This window comes from Hyperolius riggenbachi, chromosome 1 (genome assembly GCF_040937935.1).
Source record: "Hyperolius riggenbachi isolate aHypRig1 chromosome 1, aHypRig1.pri, whole genome shotgun sequence".
Taxonomy (NCBI): domain Eukaryota; kingdom Metazoa; phylum Chordata; class Amphibia; order Anura; family Hyperoliidae; genus Hyperolius; species Hyperolius riggenbachi.
This window is the reverse complement of record NC_090646.1, coordinates 120957643-120975405: the sequence shown is the minus strand read 5'-3', so window position 1 is coordinate 120975405 and position 17763 is coordinate 120957643.

Genomic DNA, 17763 nt, shown 5'->3' with positions numbered 1-17763 from the left:
CTGGTGCATCCTTCAGTGACCTTGTACTGTGCCCACTGCATCCAGTGATTCATTACTAGCAACATGTCTGGCAGGGTTTCGCGGGGTGAGAGGAAAGGGAGTTCAATTGCCTCAGCCACTTCTGGGACTGCTCCACGTCCAGGGAGAGGACGCCCAGCTGTACGTGGTCGTGATGCAGCAGAAAGGGGGGCAGCAAAGCCTGGGCCGAGTCAGCGGACGCCATTGTCCAAATATTTTAAAGTTTTTGTTCCCAGTGTGGTGGTTGAGCAAATGGAACCTGACGTACTCATGGACATCATGACTTCCTCCCAGACCTCTACTGTGAGCACCACTCCAAGCAGCAGCAGCAGCAGCAGCCAACGTCCCACGCTTGTTGTGACATCCACCCCAGCACCCACTGGTCAGCAGCCCTCCCAGGATGACAGCGTTCTGTCCCTCAGTCCAGCATCTGGGAACCTGCTGATGCAAGAAGCTCAGGACTTACTGGGGACTGATGTGGCAGAGATTGAGATCGGGCCACAATCACAAGCGTTGTTGAGTTCTGGTGATGAAGAAGAGGGGTCTGTGTCTGGGGATGTAGGGACAGAAGAGGAGGCGGGGGAGTCAGAGGAAGAGCTGGATTATGATGATGCTGCTGATGATGACGACGTTGTGGACCCTAACTATGTGCAGCCTGCTGAGTCCGTGGAAGAATGGTCAGAGGCAGAGCAGGATGACGAGTCACCTCGGCCTAGGCAAGGATATCGCCATATGTCAGGCAGGGGCAGGGGCATCGGCAGCAGTGGGCGTGGAGGAAGTAGACAGGACACTGCTTCAGCCGGCACCACCACCATGCAACCCCCGGCAACTACTACCACACATTGTTCCGCTGCACCCTCTGCTAGTGGGGGCCGCAGTAAATTAAAGTCACCAGTGTGGGATTGCTTTGATGAATGTACTGATGACAAAAGGTATGCGGTGTGCAGGTTATGCAGCAAAAGATTGAGCCGTGGGAAAAGTCAGAGCAAGATGGGTACCTCATCACTCCAGGGCCACCTGAGAAGCCGCCACTGCCGCGAGTATGCGGAGTTTAAGAGGAAGCAGGCACTGCTGGCAGGGGTTCCTGAGAGCAGAAGGCCCACCAGCGCAGAAGCATCATCCCTCCCTCAGGGTCGTGAATCCCCCACAGCAGCAGCAGTAGTAGCACGCAAGCGCTCTTCCACCTCGGCTACTCAGGACACAGACATTGAGGCTGGCAGCCAGTGTTCGTCTCTCTCCTCTGTCTCCCCTGCATCCCAGCGTCGTCAGACCCTGCTGAGCGACACCTTTCAGGGTCTGACCAAGCCTCTGCCTCCAAGCCACAGGCGGATCCACAAACTAAATGGCTTGCTGGCCCGGGCCATGGCATCACAGCTGCTTCCCTACTCCCTGGTGCAGGAGGGGAGCGCCATGCGGACGCTGCTCCAATTTGGCATCCCCGAGTGGCAAGTCCCCAGTCGCCACTATTTCAGCAGGAGCGCGATCCCAGCACTCCACAAGTTTGCGGTGGAAAACGTGGCCCGTTCCCTGGACTACTCTGTGGGCAAGCGGGTCCACGTGACCATGGACTCGTGGAGTAGCAGATTTGGGACAGGTCGCTACCTGTCCTTTACGGCCCACTGGGTGACACTGATGGAAGGGAGGGAGGACAAGAGCGCATCAGCCCAGCTAGTGGTGCCACCACGCGGGATCAGGGGGGATGCAGAAGGGTCCTGTCACGACACTCCCTCTGCACCCGGAAAGCAAGCCCGCCTCGGCAGCAGCAGCGCCAAGCCTCGGCACTGCCAAGCCCTTTTAAAATTGGTGACCCTGGGGAAGGAGAGGCTTACGGCCACCAACGTCCTGGCCGCCCTCAGGAAGCAGGAGCGGAGGTGGCTGACCCCCAGAGGCCTGGAAGTGGGGTATGTGGCAGCCGATAACGGGGCCAACCTGGTGGCAGCAGTGCAGCAGGGAAACCTCCAGCACATCCCCTGATTGGCCCACGTGCTCAATCTTGTGGTGCAGCGCTTCTTGCGCACCTACCAGGGGATGAGCGAGCTGCTGCAGGATGCCCGGGCGGTGGTACGCTTTTTCCGCCTGTCAGACACTGCCTCTGCACTCTTGTCCACCTTACAGCAGCATTATGGAAGGCCACAACACCGGATGATCATCGACATGCCAGTTCGCTGGAATTCGACTCTGGCCATGTTGGAGCGGCTGTGTCAGCACAGGCTGGCTCTTAGGGCCTACATGCTAGACCCAAGTGTCCCCAGCAACCAGCAAGTCCCCATGATTACTGCCACTCAGTGGACACTGATGCAGCAAGTATGCCTGGTGCTGAGTCCCTTCCTGGAGGCAACCAAGATGGTCAGTGAGGAGCGGGCCTCTGTGTGCCAGTGGTTACCCTTGGTTTGTCTACTGGAGCAGGCAATGGACAATTTAATTGAGCGTGGGGATGAAGCCCTGAGGCAGTTGGAAGAACAGGAGCAGATGGCAGCACAGTCCAGCTCAGAGGAGGGCTCACAGCAGGTAGTGGAAGAGTTGGAGGTCCCTAACCTGAATGAGGAGGAGGAGGAGGAGCAGAGTGCAGCAGGTGTTGTACGTGGATGGCGGTTTGAGGAGGACAACGACATGGCACAGGAAGAGGACAGGCATGCGTTATGGGACAATGGCGAGGACGAGGAAGATCTTGCTGGCAGGGCCCACTTGTTTCCCATGGCTGTGCACATGTTGCGCTGCCTTCGCAGGGACCCCCGGGTGATCCAGATGCGTTCAAGGGAGGACATCTGGATTACCTTGATGCTTGATCCCCGTCTGAAGGGGAAGCTGGGAGACTTAATGACGCCATCCACCACCGAGCAACGCACAAGGGAGTTGAAGGAGGCCCTTGTGCGCAGACTACTGGAAGCATTCCCCCAGCCTTCCACCCCCACTGTAACTGCTCTGCCAAGCCAGCAAGAGGTGCCTGCCATTGCCACTAGCAGCACAACAACAACCACCAGCACCAGCAGCAGCAGCAGCAACTGGCGCCCCGGAGACCTGAAGAGCCTAAGCAAGAGCCTGTATGCAGTGCAGCAGCCCAGAACAGAGGTGCCCGCCACAGCATCCACCAGCAGGGCCGGTTTAAGCAACAATGGGGCCCCAGGGCAAAATAAACCTGGGGGGCCCCCCCAACATATACCCCGCAACAAAAATCGGCATTAGGGGACCTTTTTTGCAGCTGGTATAGTCAGGGTGTGAAGTCCCAATCAGTCGGAGCTTCACATTCTGGCTATCCCAACCTGCATGGGGACAAGGGGTTAAAAAGTTTCAGGAGGGGGGACCCCACATAATTTAAAAAAAAAATAAAAAAATTCCCACACTCTAAACATAAAAACAAAATTGGGAAAATAGACAAAAAAATGCCAGGGATCTTCATACAGCCATATTGCGGCTGTATAGCGATCTCTGGCCAAAGCGCTGCGGCTGCGTATGGACCCCCTGGAAACCCTGTCAGGAGATTTATTGCGCTTTCGTTTGATGCATGTAAAATTACACTACCGTTAGGTTTGCTACTAAAAGTGACATTTACCGCATTTAAAAGTATACTTTTTTCCTCCGAAACTTTAAAATCGATTTTCTCAAAAACTATAAGGTCTTTTTGAAAAATAGTTTTTTCCTCTTATTCCTAATGATCTCAGTAACATATCCTGCAAATTTAGGGTTTCTAGCATTTAAGGTGGATTTGCTATCAACCATTAAAGTCGGCAGGTTTTTAAATGTGTATTTTTTTTCCTTTGAAACTTTAAAATCGATTTTCTCAAAAACTATAAGGCCGATTTGAAAATTTTTTTTTCCTCTTGTAGCCACTGGGGGCCCCTACAAGCTCTGGGGCCCTGGGGCAGCTGCCTCCTCTGCCTCTATGGTAGCGCCGGCCCTGACCACCAACCAGCACAAGCAACGACTGACCACCATGGTGTCTGACTATATGGGGTCATCCAGCGGCATCCATCTGAAAATGGCGCCTGTGAATAATGGCGCACAGTGTTGCCGCTAATCCGTTTGCCGCTTATCGCTATTTAACGTTAAAGCCTTATTGTTATTTAGCGTTAAAGCCTTATTGTTATTTAGCGTTAAAGCCTTATTGTTATTTAGCGTTAACACACAGAACCCTCTCTGTACCTATCCCTAACCCCTAACCCCCCCCCCCCGGTGGTGCCTAACCCTAACCACCCCCCTGGTGGTGCCTAACCCTAAGACCCCCCCTGGTGGTTCCTAACCCTAAGACCCCCTGGTGGTGTATATTGTACTGTAACTATACCTAACCCTACTCTGACACAGAACCCTCCCTGTACCTATCCCTAACCCCTAGACCCCCTGGTGGTGCCTAACCCTAAGACCCCCCCCCAGTGGTGCCTAACCCTAAGACCCCCCCAGTGGTGCCTAACCCTAAGACCCACCCGGTGCTGCCTAACCCTAAGACCCCCCTGGTGGTGCCTAACCCTAAGACCCCCCTGGTGGTGCCTAACCCTAAGACCCCCCCTGGTGGTGCCTAACACTAAGACCCCCCCCTGGTGGTTCCTAACCCTAAGACCTCCCTGGTGGTTCCTAACCCTAAGACCCCCCTGGTGGTGCCTAACCCTAAGACCCCCCTGGTGGTGCCTAACCCTAAGACCCCCCTGGTGGTGCCTAACCCTAAGACCCCCCTGGTGGTGCCTAACCCTAAGACCCCCCCTGGTGGTGCCTAACACTAAGACCCCCCCCTGGTGGTTCCTAACCCTAAGACCTCCCTGGTGGTTCCTAACCCTAACCTTGACAGTGTTACATTAAATCCATTCACTGTTTTGGAGTTAAATACCATCTGCAGTTTGCCTTATATAGGGCGCTATTGATAAATAACGTTAGTGTGTGCCACTATTGATAAATAACGTTAGTGTGTGCAACTATTGATAAATAACGTTAGTGTGTGCAACTATTGATAAATAACGTTAGTGTGTGCCGTTTTTCTTCTTTTTTCCCTGTGCGCCATTATTATGCAGTACTAACGATAAATAGCGATAAGCGTATGTTTTTAATGCGGCGCCATTTTTATGCATAGGCGCTGTGCGCCATTATTCACTGATCCCCATCCAGTGGGCTCAATGACACCGACAGCCCCGTGGACCCCTTGGAGTACTGGGTCAAGAGACTGGACATCTGGAGCAAGCTTTCCCAGTACGCCCTGGAACTCCTATCCTGCCCTCCTTCCAGTGTCCTCTCAGAGAGATGCTTTAGTGCGGCCGGTGGCGTGGTCACAGAGAAGCGCTCTCGGCTCTCCCACGCCTCTGTGGACAAACTCACCTTCCTGAAAATCAACCAGGCTTGGGTGGAAGGTGAGTTCCTGGCCCCTGTTGTCGGACACAGGGGAACATGAAGTGGCTGCTGCATGTGCTGTTGTTAACTATGCCTGCCTTTATAAAGACAGTTACTACCTGCCTAGTGCCTACCTTGGTTAATTTTTTGGTGTTATAGTACTACTACAAGTAAGTTGCCATGGTCCTCCTTCTGAGCTGCTGAACTGACCGCCCGCTTTGTCCTCCTGACTCAGTTGCTACTACACTCTGCGTTCACACTGCCCGGGTCACTGGGTGCATTTAATTTTTTGGCCAGCACTATGACGCTGTGCTGCTACTACTACCACCAGTATGTTGCCATGGTCCTCTGTGCTGCTGCTGCTGCTGAACTGAACGCCCGCTTCGTCCTCCTCCTCCTCCTGACTCAGTCGCTACCACGGTACCACAAATGCACTCTGTCTGCGTTATCACTGCCCGAGTCACCGGGTGCATTTAATTTTTTGGCCAGCACTATGACACTGTGCTACTACTACTACCACCAGTATGTTGGCATGGTCCTTCTGTGCTGCTGCTGCTGAACTGACCGCCCGCATTGACCTCCTCCTCCTGACTCAGTCGCTTCCACCAATGCACTCTGTCTGCGTTCACACTGCCCGGGTCACCGGGTGCATTTAATTTTTTGGCCAGTACTATGACACTGTGCTACTACTACTACCACCAGTATGTTGGCATGGTCCTTCTGTGCTGCTGCTGAACTGACCGCCCGCATTGTCCTCCTCCTCCTGACTCAGTCGCTTCCCGCTGCTGCACTCTACGTTCACACTGCCCGGGTCACTGGGTGCATTTAATTTTTTGGCCAGCACTATGACGCTGTGCTGCTACTACTACCACCAGTATGTTGCCATGGTCCTTCTGTGCTGCTGCTGAACTGAACGCCCGCTTTGTCCTCCTCCTCCTCCTGACTCAGTCGCTACCACGGTACCACCAATGCACTCTGTCTGCGTTATCACTGCCCGGGTCACCGGGTGCATTTAATTTTTTGGCCAGTACTATGACACTGTGCTACTACTACTACCACCAGTATGTTGGCATGGTCCTTCTGTGCTGCTGCTGCTGAACTGACCGCCCGCATTGTCCTCCTCCTCCTGACTCAGTCGCTTCCCGCTGCTGCACTCTGCGTTCACACTGCCCGGGTCACTGGGTGCATTTAATTTTTTGGCCAGCACTATGACGCTGTGCTGCTACTACTACCACCAGTATGTTGCCATGGTCCTTCTGTGCTGCTGCTGCTGAACTGAACGCCCGCTTTGTCCTCCTCCTCCTCCTGACTCAGTCGCTACCACGGTACCACCAATGCACTCTGTCTGCGTTATCACTGCCCGGGTCACCGGGTGCATTTAATTTTTTGCCCAGTACTATGACACTGTGCTACTACTACTACCATCAGTATGTTGGCATGGTCCTTTTGTGCTGCTGAACTGACCGCCCGCATTGTCCTCCTCCTCCTGACTCAATCGCTTCCACCAATGTACTCTGTCAGCGTTCACACTGCCCGGGTCACTGGGTGCATTTAATTTTTTGGCCAGCACTATGACGCTGTGCTGCTACTACTACCACCAGTATGTTGCCATGGTCCTTCTGTGCTGCTGAATTGACCGCCCGCGTTGTCCTCCTCCTCCTGACTCACTCGCTTCCACCAATGTACTCTGTCTGCGTTCACACTGCCCGGGTCACCGGGTGCATTTAATTTTTTGGCCAGCACTATGACGCTGTGCTGCTACTACTACTACCAGTATGTTGCCGTGGTCCTTCTGTGCTGCTGAACTGACCGCCCGCATAGTCCTTCTCCTGACTCAGTCACTACCACCACTGCACTCAGCGTTCACACTGCCCGTGTCCACTGACAACTCTGCTGCGATGTCATTGCTAATTGCTGCAAAAAAAAAAAAAAACAAATCACAAAAACCTCTCTGGGGCCTTTTTGGCGTCAGCCACTCATCCTCCTCCAGCGGTACCTTCGCCGCCAAGTGCCATTGGAACTCGCCTTCACCTCTTTGATTGCTTAACGCGTATATCCCTTTTTAAAATCACGTATTACCAATTAATAGCCCCATTTACAGTGGTGATTTGTCTTTAAAAGCCATTAAAAAAAAAATTTGGGGAATTTTTTATGTTGAAGTTATGTTTCCCCTTATCACCTCGATAATCCATGCAATTTGGGGGATTGTAGCATGTATGGGGGCTTTGTTATTAACGTTAAAAGAAAATCCGCCTCCGGGCGGGAATCCACGCGTGATTACGCCATTCACGGCAGAAAATCCGCGTGGTTGCGTGGACGCGGACGAAAATCCGCATGCGGCGGGGCCGAATGCGGATTTTTTTTTGCAACCACGCGGATTGCCGAATTCGTGGATGAGGCACATCCGAGCATCCCTGTATGAGACTATGGACAAGCAGGGCTGCTGCAGCCTTTCATCTGTCTGCTTTCAACTTGATTATTCTTGTATGCTGTGTGGCTGCCTGTAGGAAGTGTCTCTCATACTGCATACAGTAGATAATGACTGGCTGCACACTGCACACAGATACACTGTCTGTTTCAGAGCTTCTTTCTCGGCAGCAGCAGCCCCTCCAATGTCAACAGCTCTGAGTAGGAAATCTGAGCTAGGAGGGGGCAGGCTTGGGCTTGAAAAGACTCTACAGAAGAGTGACTCAACTATAATGATTCCAGGTCAAACCTCGACTGAATCAGTCGGTGGATTCTTATGACAGTTGATAACAGATAGATTAGACTGAGAAGAATAAAACTAAAAGCAGGGTAGGTGTTTACTGTCATGTTCCCACTGATAAATGTAATAAAATACATGAGGGTGCTTCGTCTCTGGTTCTCTTTAAGGGGCTGGATGAAGCCCCACAGATAAGTATCAAATCTTTCTTTTAGAACGTCTCTGGTACACGTTAAGTGTGAATCCTGCCTGTTTATTCATTATAATATACTTACAAACTACTTTAGGGTGGAAATGGTTGAAAATGTAGATTGCAAGCACTTGTGGAATTAGCCTGCCATCTACTGGAAATACATGTGTATTACGTTAGAAAGAATGATCTATGAATCACTGTTTCCAAATTGTTCTATAGCAATCTACGCCCATACTAGGGTGCAGTGCAGAGTCTTGCTTTGCTACCAGGTACCATGTGATTTTTTTTTCTGAGTAATTCTGTAGTTTATTTTTTTTTGTTCTGGACCTTTTCTGCTGTTTGTATATTATTCTAATAAAGGGATCATTCACAGCCTTTTACTGCATGAGATTTCTCACATGCACGAATCTGCATTTGCTGGTTTTCCGGGCTGTTAGAGAATTTTGTTTAACGCATTTTAGTGCATATTTTACCTTTTTCTAATACATGTTCATACGCAAATTTAAGGATTGCAGTTTTTTTACTTGAATATTCACGTGAAAATGTATCTTGTTAACTTTGAAGTAACATGCAACTTTTCGCGCAAAACACACATTTTTATGCATTGCCATTGAATGCGAAAACGCTGAAAAAATTGCAATGGCATTGAAATACATTAGATGTGCAACACATGCGATTTCACTGAAGTGCAAAATGCATGCAATTCTAATACGCAAACTAAATATATACATATATGCAAATTCTAATAACTTATAAATATAAACAATTAGGAGCTAGTCAAGTGGAGGTGAACCAACAGGATACTTCATAGGCCTACAGCCACTTCCTGCTTGTGGCATTTTGGTTGTGACCACCTAATTTGTAAGAAATATGGGACCTAGCGGGAAACACTATCAATTTTATGAACTCTGCAATTGCACACCAGTCCCTCACCTGCGGCCTTCTCGATCCCATGTGTATGGAATGACTGAATGCATATTGACAAGCGGGCAGATATGAATATGACTCACCGGCAGGGGTGCTGGACAGAATTAAATATATTATTATTTATTGTATTTATACAGCGTCAACATATTACGCAGTGCTGGACAATAAATATATACAATATATTGCATATAGCAATCATTTGAAAATGCTGCACGCTAATTTGGGTGCAGCGTAAACCCCCCCAAAAATCAGTTAAAAGGGCGCAGGAAATGGCGGTGGTAAAATATCTGTAAATTTACTGCTGTTCTACAGCTTAATTGATATAGCGCCGATATTTCACTCTGACCGTTTAACCTCTTTCTACTCTCACACAACCCCCTCCCCCGTGGTGCCTAACCTTAACTTCCCCCCCCCCCGGTGGTACCTAGCTTTAAACCCCCCCCCCCAGTGGGCAACTAGCCTGAAACCCCATGGGCACCTGGCCTTAAACTCCCCATGGGCAACTAACCTTAGCTCCTCTGATCTTGCCCTCCTCAACCCTTGACCCCACAACAAATTTGGACCACCGCTAAATAGCGGGAGCTGAGGCATAGCTGGCATATTTGTTGCTCTCTATTTAGCTGTTTCGTGCGTGCGTATAGGTCAATCCTCCCCCCCATAAACATTGCCATGCCATCTGACAAGTACAGCCAGTTCCTCCCACCCATAAATATTATCATGTTCCCTCACAAGTATAGCCAGCCCCCCCCCTTAATATTTTTATGTCCTCTCATAGGTATAGCCAGGCGCTTGCCCTGTAAATATTGCCATGCCGTCTCAAGTATAGACAACTCCCCACTAGTGTTGGGCGAACATCTAGATGTTCGGGTTCGGGCTGAACAGGCCGAACATGGCCGCGATGTTCGGGTGTTCGAGCCGAACTCCGAACATAATGGAAGTCAATGGGGACCCGAACTTTCGTGCTTTGTAAAGCCTCCTTACATGCTACATACCCCAAATTTACAGGGTATGTGCACCTTGGGAGTGGGTACAAGAGGAATTTTTTTTTAGCAAAAAGAGCTTATAGTTTTTGAGAAAATCGATTTTAAAGTTTCAAAGGGAAAACTGTCTTTTAAATGCGGGAAATGTCTGTTTTCTTTGCACAGGTAACATGCTTTTTGTCGGCATGCAGTCATAAATGTAATACAGATAAGAGGTTCCAGGAAAAGGGACCGGTAACGCTAACCCAGCAGCAGCACACGTGATGGAACAGGAGGAGGGCGGCGCAGGAGGAGAAGGCCACGCTTTGAGACACAACAACCCAGGCCTTGCATGAGGACAAGAAGCGTGCGGATAGCATGCATTTTGCCGCCATGCAGTCATAAATGTAATACAGATAAGAGGTTCCAGGAAAAGGGACCGGTAACGCTAACCCAGCAGCAGCACACGTGATGGAACAGGAGGAGGGCGGCGCAGGAGGAGAAGGCCACGCTTTGAGACACAACACCCCAGGCCTTGCATGAGGACAAGAAGCGTGCGGATAGCATGCATTTTGCCGCCATGCATTCATAAATGTAATACAGATAAGAGGTTCCAGGAAAAGGGACCGGCAACGCTAACCCAGCAGCAGCACACATGATGGAACAGGAGGAGGCGCAGGAGGAGAAGGCCACGCTTTGAGACACAACAACCCAGGCCTTGCATGAGGACAAGAAGCGTGCGGATAGCATGCATTTTGCCGCCATGCAGTCATAAATGTAATACAGATAAGAGGTTCCAGGAAAAGGGACCGGCAACGCTAACCAAGCAGCAGCACACGTGATGGAACAGGAGGAGGCGCAGGAGGAGAAGGCCACGCTTTGAGACACAACAACCCAGGCCTTGCATGAGGACAAGAAGCATGCGGATAGCAATTTGCATTTTGTCGGCATGCAGTCATAAATGTAATACAGATGAGAGGTGCAATAAACAGGGACCGGAAACGCTAACCCATCACAGATGTTCATTGTTCATGTTACTTGGTTGGGGTCCGGGAGTGTTGCGTAGTCGTTTCCAATCCAGGATTGATTCATTTTAATTTGAGTCAGACGGTCTGCATTTTCTGTGGAGAGGCGGATACGCCGATCTGTGACGATGCCTCCGGCAGCACTGAAACAGCGTTCCGACATAACGCTGGCTGCCGGGCAAGCCAGCACCTCTATTGCGTACATTGCCAGTTCGTGCCAGGTGTCTAGCTTCGATACCCAATAGTTGAAGGGTGCAGATGGATTGTTAAACACAGCTACGCCATCTGACATGTAGTCCTTGACCATCTTCTCCAGGCGATCGGTGTTGGAGGTGGATCTGCACGCTTGCTGTTCTGTGGGCTGCTGCATGGGTGTCAGAAAATTTTCCCACTCCAAGAACACTGCCGATACCATTCCCTTTTGGGCACTAGCTGCGGCTTGTGTTGTTTGCTGCCCTCCTGGTCGTCCTGGGTTTGCGGAAGTCAGTCTGTCGGCGTACAACTGGCTAGAGGAGGGGGAGGATGTCAATCTCCTCTCTAAAGTCTCCACAAGGGCCTGCTGGTATTCTTCCATTTTGACCTGTCTGACTCTTTCTTCAAGCAGATTTGGAACATTGTGTTTGTACCGTGGATCCAGAAGGGTATAAACCCAGTAATTGGTGTTGTCCAGAATGCGCATAATGCGTGGGTCGCGTTCAATGCAGTCTAGCATGAATTGAGCCATGTGTGCCAGAGTCCTGCCAGAATCCTCATCATCCTCTTGTGAGCGTTGTGATAGTTGTTGTGATGCATCATAGTCGTCACCTTCTTCTTAGTCTGCTTCTGCTGACCATTCGCGCTGAATTGTGGAAGTCCAACGTGCACCGCTCTGGCCCTCGTCAGTGGTGGCATGAAATTCCTGCTCCAACTCCAGCTGTTCCTCCTCCTCTTCTTCGTCATAGCTGCTGGGGCCAGCGTTTCCTAAAGCAGATGGCCTGATGTTGGTATCATCACGCTGATCGTTTTCTCCTTCAGATTCCCCCAGTTGCATCATGACAGCTGTTTCCTTGATTTTCAACATTGACTTCTTCAGTAAACACAGCAGTGACTGAAGAGTTGTCACTGCTCACAAGCAACGTGGATTGCTCAAAATTTTGGAGAACTTGGCAGAGGTCCAACATGTTGGCCCAATCGGATCCACAGAAGCTTGGCAGCTGTCCGGATGCGCCTCGGTACTGCGCCGTCATGTACTGGACCCCTGCACTCTTCTGCTCGCAAAAGCGAGCTAGCATGTGCAGCGTAGAATTCCAGCGCGTAGGGACATCACACAGCAAGCGATGGTGGGGGAGATTGAAGCGCTCCTGCATCTTGGCGAGTGCCCCCGAAGCAGTACTGGAATTTCTACAATGTTTGGCCACTCGTCGCACCTTCAACAGAAGATCGGCCACGCCTGGGTATGTCCTCAGGAACCGCTGAACTACTAGGTTCATCACGTGCGCCAGGCAAGGGATGTGTGTCAGCTTAGCCAACCTTAAAGCGCGGATGAGATTACTCCCATTATCACACACAACCATGCCCGGTTTCAGGTCCAGCGGTGCCAGCCACAAATCCGTCTGTTCCTTTATTCCCCTCCAAATTTCCTCCCCTGTGTGCTGCTTATCCCCAAGGCAGATCAGCTTCAGCAACGCTTGCTGACGCATGCCAACAGCTGTGCTGCACTGCTTCCACGATCCTACTGCTGCTGGGTTAGCGTTTCCGGATGAGGTACAGCTTTGAGATGCGTTGGAGGAGAAGGAGTCAGAGAGGTAGGTGCTGCTGTTGTTATCCAGTGGGAGGGACGGCGGTGCAGCTGTTTGCAGGTGAGGAATCGCTGCCAGGCTCCACAAGGTTCACCCAGTGCGCGGTAAGGGAGATGTATCGACCCTGGCCGAACGCACTCGTCCAGGTGTCAGTGGTGAGGTGAAACTTGCAGGCAACGGCATTCTTCAAGCTTCGGGTTATTTTGCTGACAACGTGCTCATGCAACTCAGGCACTGCAGAGCGCGCAAAGTGGTAGCGGCTGGGAACCACGTAACGTGGGATGGCCACTGACATCATGCCCTTGAAGCTGTTTGTCTCCACCACTCGATATGGCAGCATTTCGCAGGCCAGAAGCTTGGCTATGCTGGCTGTTAGTGCCACGGCCCGGGGGTCATTTGCTGGCAATTTCCTCTTGCGCTCAAGCATCTCCGAGACAGACAACTGAACCGTAGGGCTGCACACTGAACGGCTGTTGGTTGTTGTGTTTGATGAAGACTGGGAGACCTCAAGAGCACTATTCCGGAAAGTGACAGTGTCAGCGTCGTCTGATGTTTGTGAATGTTGTTGTGAACCAGGCAATGGCTGGGCTACTGCTGCTGCTGAGGAGGATCTGGTGGTGAGTCTGGTGACCCCAAGGGAGGCAGTGTTGCTGGTACCCTGTCCTGGCGCCCACAGAGTGGGATGTTTGGATACCATGTGGCGGGTCATGCTGGTGGTGGAGAGGTTGTTAATATGTTTCCCCCTGCTCAGGCGGGTCTTGCACACCTTGCAAATCACCATGGTACCATCCTCACTGCAGTCTTCAAAGAAAGGCCAGACTTTGGAGCACCTGCCTTGCTGGCGATTTCTGTTTGCGCCTCTTTTGCGTCTCACTTGAACTTCCACGCTTGTGGTGCCTACCTTGTGGCACAAGGCGAACTCGTGCAGCAGTGGATTCTTTAACAGACTCATCTGTGCTGCTACGACGGCGATGTTCTCCTTCACATACAAAATCTGGGTCTCTGTCAACATTGTCCATACCCTCCTCCTCTTCCATCTCCTCAAACTCGTCATATGTGATTGTGGGCCGCCGCCGTGGAGTAGAGCTCCCCAGAACAACCTCTGCACAGCTCACTCCAACATCGTCTTCCAGATTTTCTCGGCCGACCTCCTGCCCAACTTGCTCTGGGATTTGGGTTTCACAGTCCTCGGACTCGCCTTGCATTTCAGTGCGCGGTGCATTTACCACAGTAAATGGTTGTGAATCCGGGCACAACATTTCTGGCTGTTCCATTGACCTTTGAAAGGTGGAAGTTTGTTGGGCTGGGAATAGCTCCTGCGAATACCCCATTGTGTCCTGAGGAAATTCTTCGGACTGGTTATTTGGCAGTTGTGTGCGTGGTGTAGCTGCCGGTTGTGTCAGCTTTGTGCCCACTGGCTCCTTGTAACTGGCTGAGGACTCGGACCTCGTGCGTGATGTGCTGGTGCTGCTTAACCCCCTGCTGGACGCTTGAGAGGTCATCCAATTAATTATCTGGTCCTGTTCTTTTGGATTTGTGAGGGTTGATTTCCTGGACAACATGGGCCGTATTGAGTGGGTTTTCTTCGGTGCTCCACTGTGGCCTGTACGTGAACCGTCAGGGGAAACACCTCTTCCCTTGCCCCTCCCTCTTTCACAGGATTTCTTCTTCATTTCACTTATCCTTAAAGTACACGCTGACTGGCAGCAATACAGTGGCAGTACAGAAATGCTATACAGTGGTTGGTGAGCGGTGTATTACTTTTCCCAGCAGCGACACAGAGCACAATGCTATACAGTGGTGGATGAGCGGTGTACTACTGTTCCCAGCAGCGACACAGAGCACAATGCTATACAGTGGTTGGTGAGCGGTGTACTACTGTTCCCAGCAGCGACACAGAGCACAATGCTATACAGTGGTGGGTGAGCGGTGTACTACTGTTCCCAGCAGAGACACAGAGCACAATGCTATATAGTGGTGGTTGAGCGGTGTACTACTGTTCCCAGCAGAGACACAGAGCACAATGCTATACAGTGGTGGGTGAGCGGTGTACTACTGTTCCCAGCAGCGACACAGAGCACAATGCTATACAGTGGTGGGTGAGCGGTGTACTACTGTTCCCAGCAGCGACACAGAGCACAATGCTATACAGTGGTGGGTGAGCGGTGTACTACTGTTCCCAGCAGCGACACAGAGCACAATACTATACAGTGGTGGGTGAGCGGTGTGCTACTGTTCCCAGCAGCGACACAGAGCACAATGCTATACAGTGGTTGGTGAGCGGTGTACTACTGTTCCCAGCAGCGACACAGAGCACAATGCTATACAGTGGTTGGTGAGCGGTGTACTACTGTTCCCAGCAGCGACACAGAGCACAATGCTATACAGTGGTGGGTGAGCGGTGTACTACTGTTCCCAGCAGAGACACAGAGCACAATGCTATACAGTGGTGGTTGAGCGGTGTACTACTGTTCCCAGCAGCGACACAGAGCACAATGCTATACAGTGGTTGGTGAGCGGTGTACTACTGTTCCCAGCAGCGACACAGAGCACAATGCTTTACAGTGGTTGGTGAGCGGTGTACTACTGTTCCCAGCAGCGACACAGAGCACAATACTATACAGTGGTGGGTGAGCGGTGTACTACTATTCCCAGCAGCGACACAGAGCACAATGCTATACAGTGGTGGGTAAGCGGTGTACTACTATTCTCAGCAGCGACACAGAGCACAATACTATACAGTGGTGGGTGAGCGGTGTACTACTGTTCCCAGCAGCGACACAGAGCACAATGCTATACAGTGGTGGGTGAGTGGTATACTACTATTCCCAGCAGCGACACAGAGCACAATGCTATACAGTGGTGGGTGAGCGGTGTACTACTATTCCCAGCAGCGACACAGAGCACAATGCTATACAGTGGTGGGTGAGCGGTGTACTACTGTTCCCAGCAGCGACACAGAGCACAATGCTATACAGTGGTGGGTGAGCGGTGTACTACTGTTCCCAGCAGAGACACAGAGCACAATGCTATACAGTGGTGGTTGAGCGGTGTACTACTGTTCCCAGCAGCGACACAGAGCACAATGCTATACAGAGGTTGGTGAGCGGTGTACTACTGTTCCCAGCAGCGACACAGAGCACAATGCTATAGAGTGGTGGGTGAGCGGTGTACTACTGTTCCCAGCAGAGACACAGAGTGGCAGTAAACACAATGCTATACAGTGGTGGGTGAGCGGTGTACACAGAGTGGCAGTAAACACAATGCTATATAGTGTGGGTGAGCGGTGTACTACTGTTCCCAGCAGTGACACAATGACTGGGGGGACCCTGGCTAGCCTGGCTGGAGAGAGAACTACCCTGCCTGCCTACCCAAAGCTAAACCCACAGACAAATGGCGGAGAAATGACGTGGATCGGGTATTTATTTACCTGAACCACGTGACCCGTTCGGCCAATCAGAGCGCGTTCGGGTCCGAACAACGTGACCCGTTCGGCCAATTACAGCGCTAGCCGAATGTTCGGGGAATGTTCGGCCATGCGCTCTTAGTTCGGCCATATGGCCGAACGGTTTAGCCGAACACCATCGGTTGTTCGGCCGAACTCGAACATCACCCGAACAGGGTGATGTTCTGCAGAACCCGAACAGTGGTGAACACTGTTCGCCCAACACTACTCCCCACCACCAGAGGTGAGTGGGATACGGAGGCTGACATTTATTTCCTTTTAAACAATGTTAATTGCCTGGCAGTGCTGCTAAGCCTCTGCCTCTAATACTTTTAGCCACAGACCCTGAACAAGCATGCAGATTATCCATATGCTAGGTGGGTGAGTCAGACACTACTGAACAGAAAGATCATCAGGATGTCAGGCAACTGGTATTGTTTAAAGCAACAGGGACAGCCATACTATCCCAGGAAGAAAAAAAACACAACATATATAAGTAGATAAATACTTGTTCTGCTTAACACATGTATTATACTGTCCACGGTTTGATTTTTATATAGTAAATAAAAAGAAAACTGTTCCTGGCATTTTCCTTTTTTACTTCTTGAGACTGAAGTCAATCCTGATGTCCTTTCTTCCCTTACTTTATTTTTCTCCTAGAAACGGCACTGTCATATATAGCTTGCTTTGTAAACACATGTGAGCAAGGCATACATCATATTTCAGCAAGTTTTCCCTTCTCAACATCTTGTCACACTGAACTACTCTCAGCCAATCAGTGAGGAGCAGGAATTTGAGATGGGAGATGAGTTTCCTTCTCCCCGGCAATGTACCAAATAGAGCCAGGCTGACTGAGATAAGATTTATTACAGCATAAACATTTATGATTAGATTGGAATGCTTGCTATGCAGAGACAGGTTGCAGGCTGCATAATAAACACAGAGCAGTGGGTAAATGGAACTTGATTTAGTGGCTGACAATCCTGCTTTAAAGAGAACCCGAGGTGGGTTTGAAGAATATTATCTGCATACAGAGGCTGGATCTGCCTCTACAGCCCAGCCTTTGTTGCTATCCCAAACCCCCCTAAGGTCCCCCTGCACTCTGCAATCCCTCATAAATCACAGCCATGCTGCTGACAAACAGCTTGTTAGAGCTGGCTGTGTTTATCTCTATAGTGTCAGTCTGCTGCTCTCCCCGCCTCCTGCAGAACTCCAGTCCTCGCTTGCATCCCTTCCCTCCCTGCTGATTGGAGGGAAGAGACGGGGGCAGGGACCGGAGCTATGCAGGAGGCGGGGGAGCAGCTGAGACTGACACTACAGATGTAAACACAGCCTCACAGCACGGCTGTGATTTATGAGGGATTGCTGAGTGCAGGGGGACCTTAGTGGGGTTTGGGATAGCAA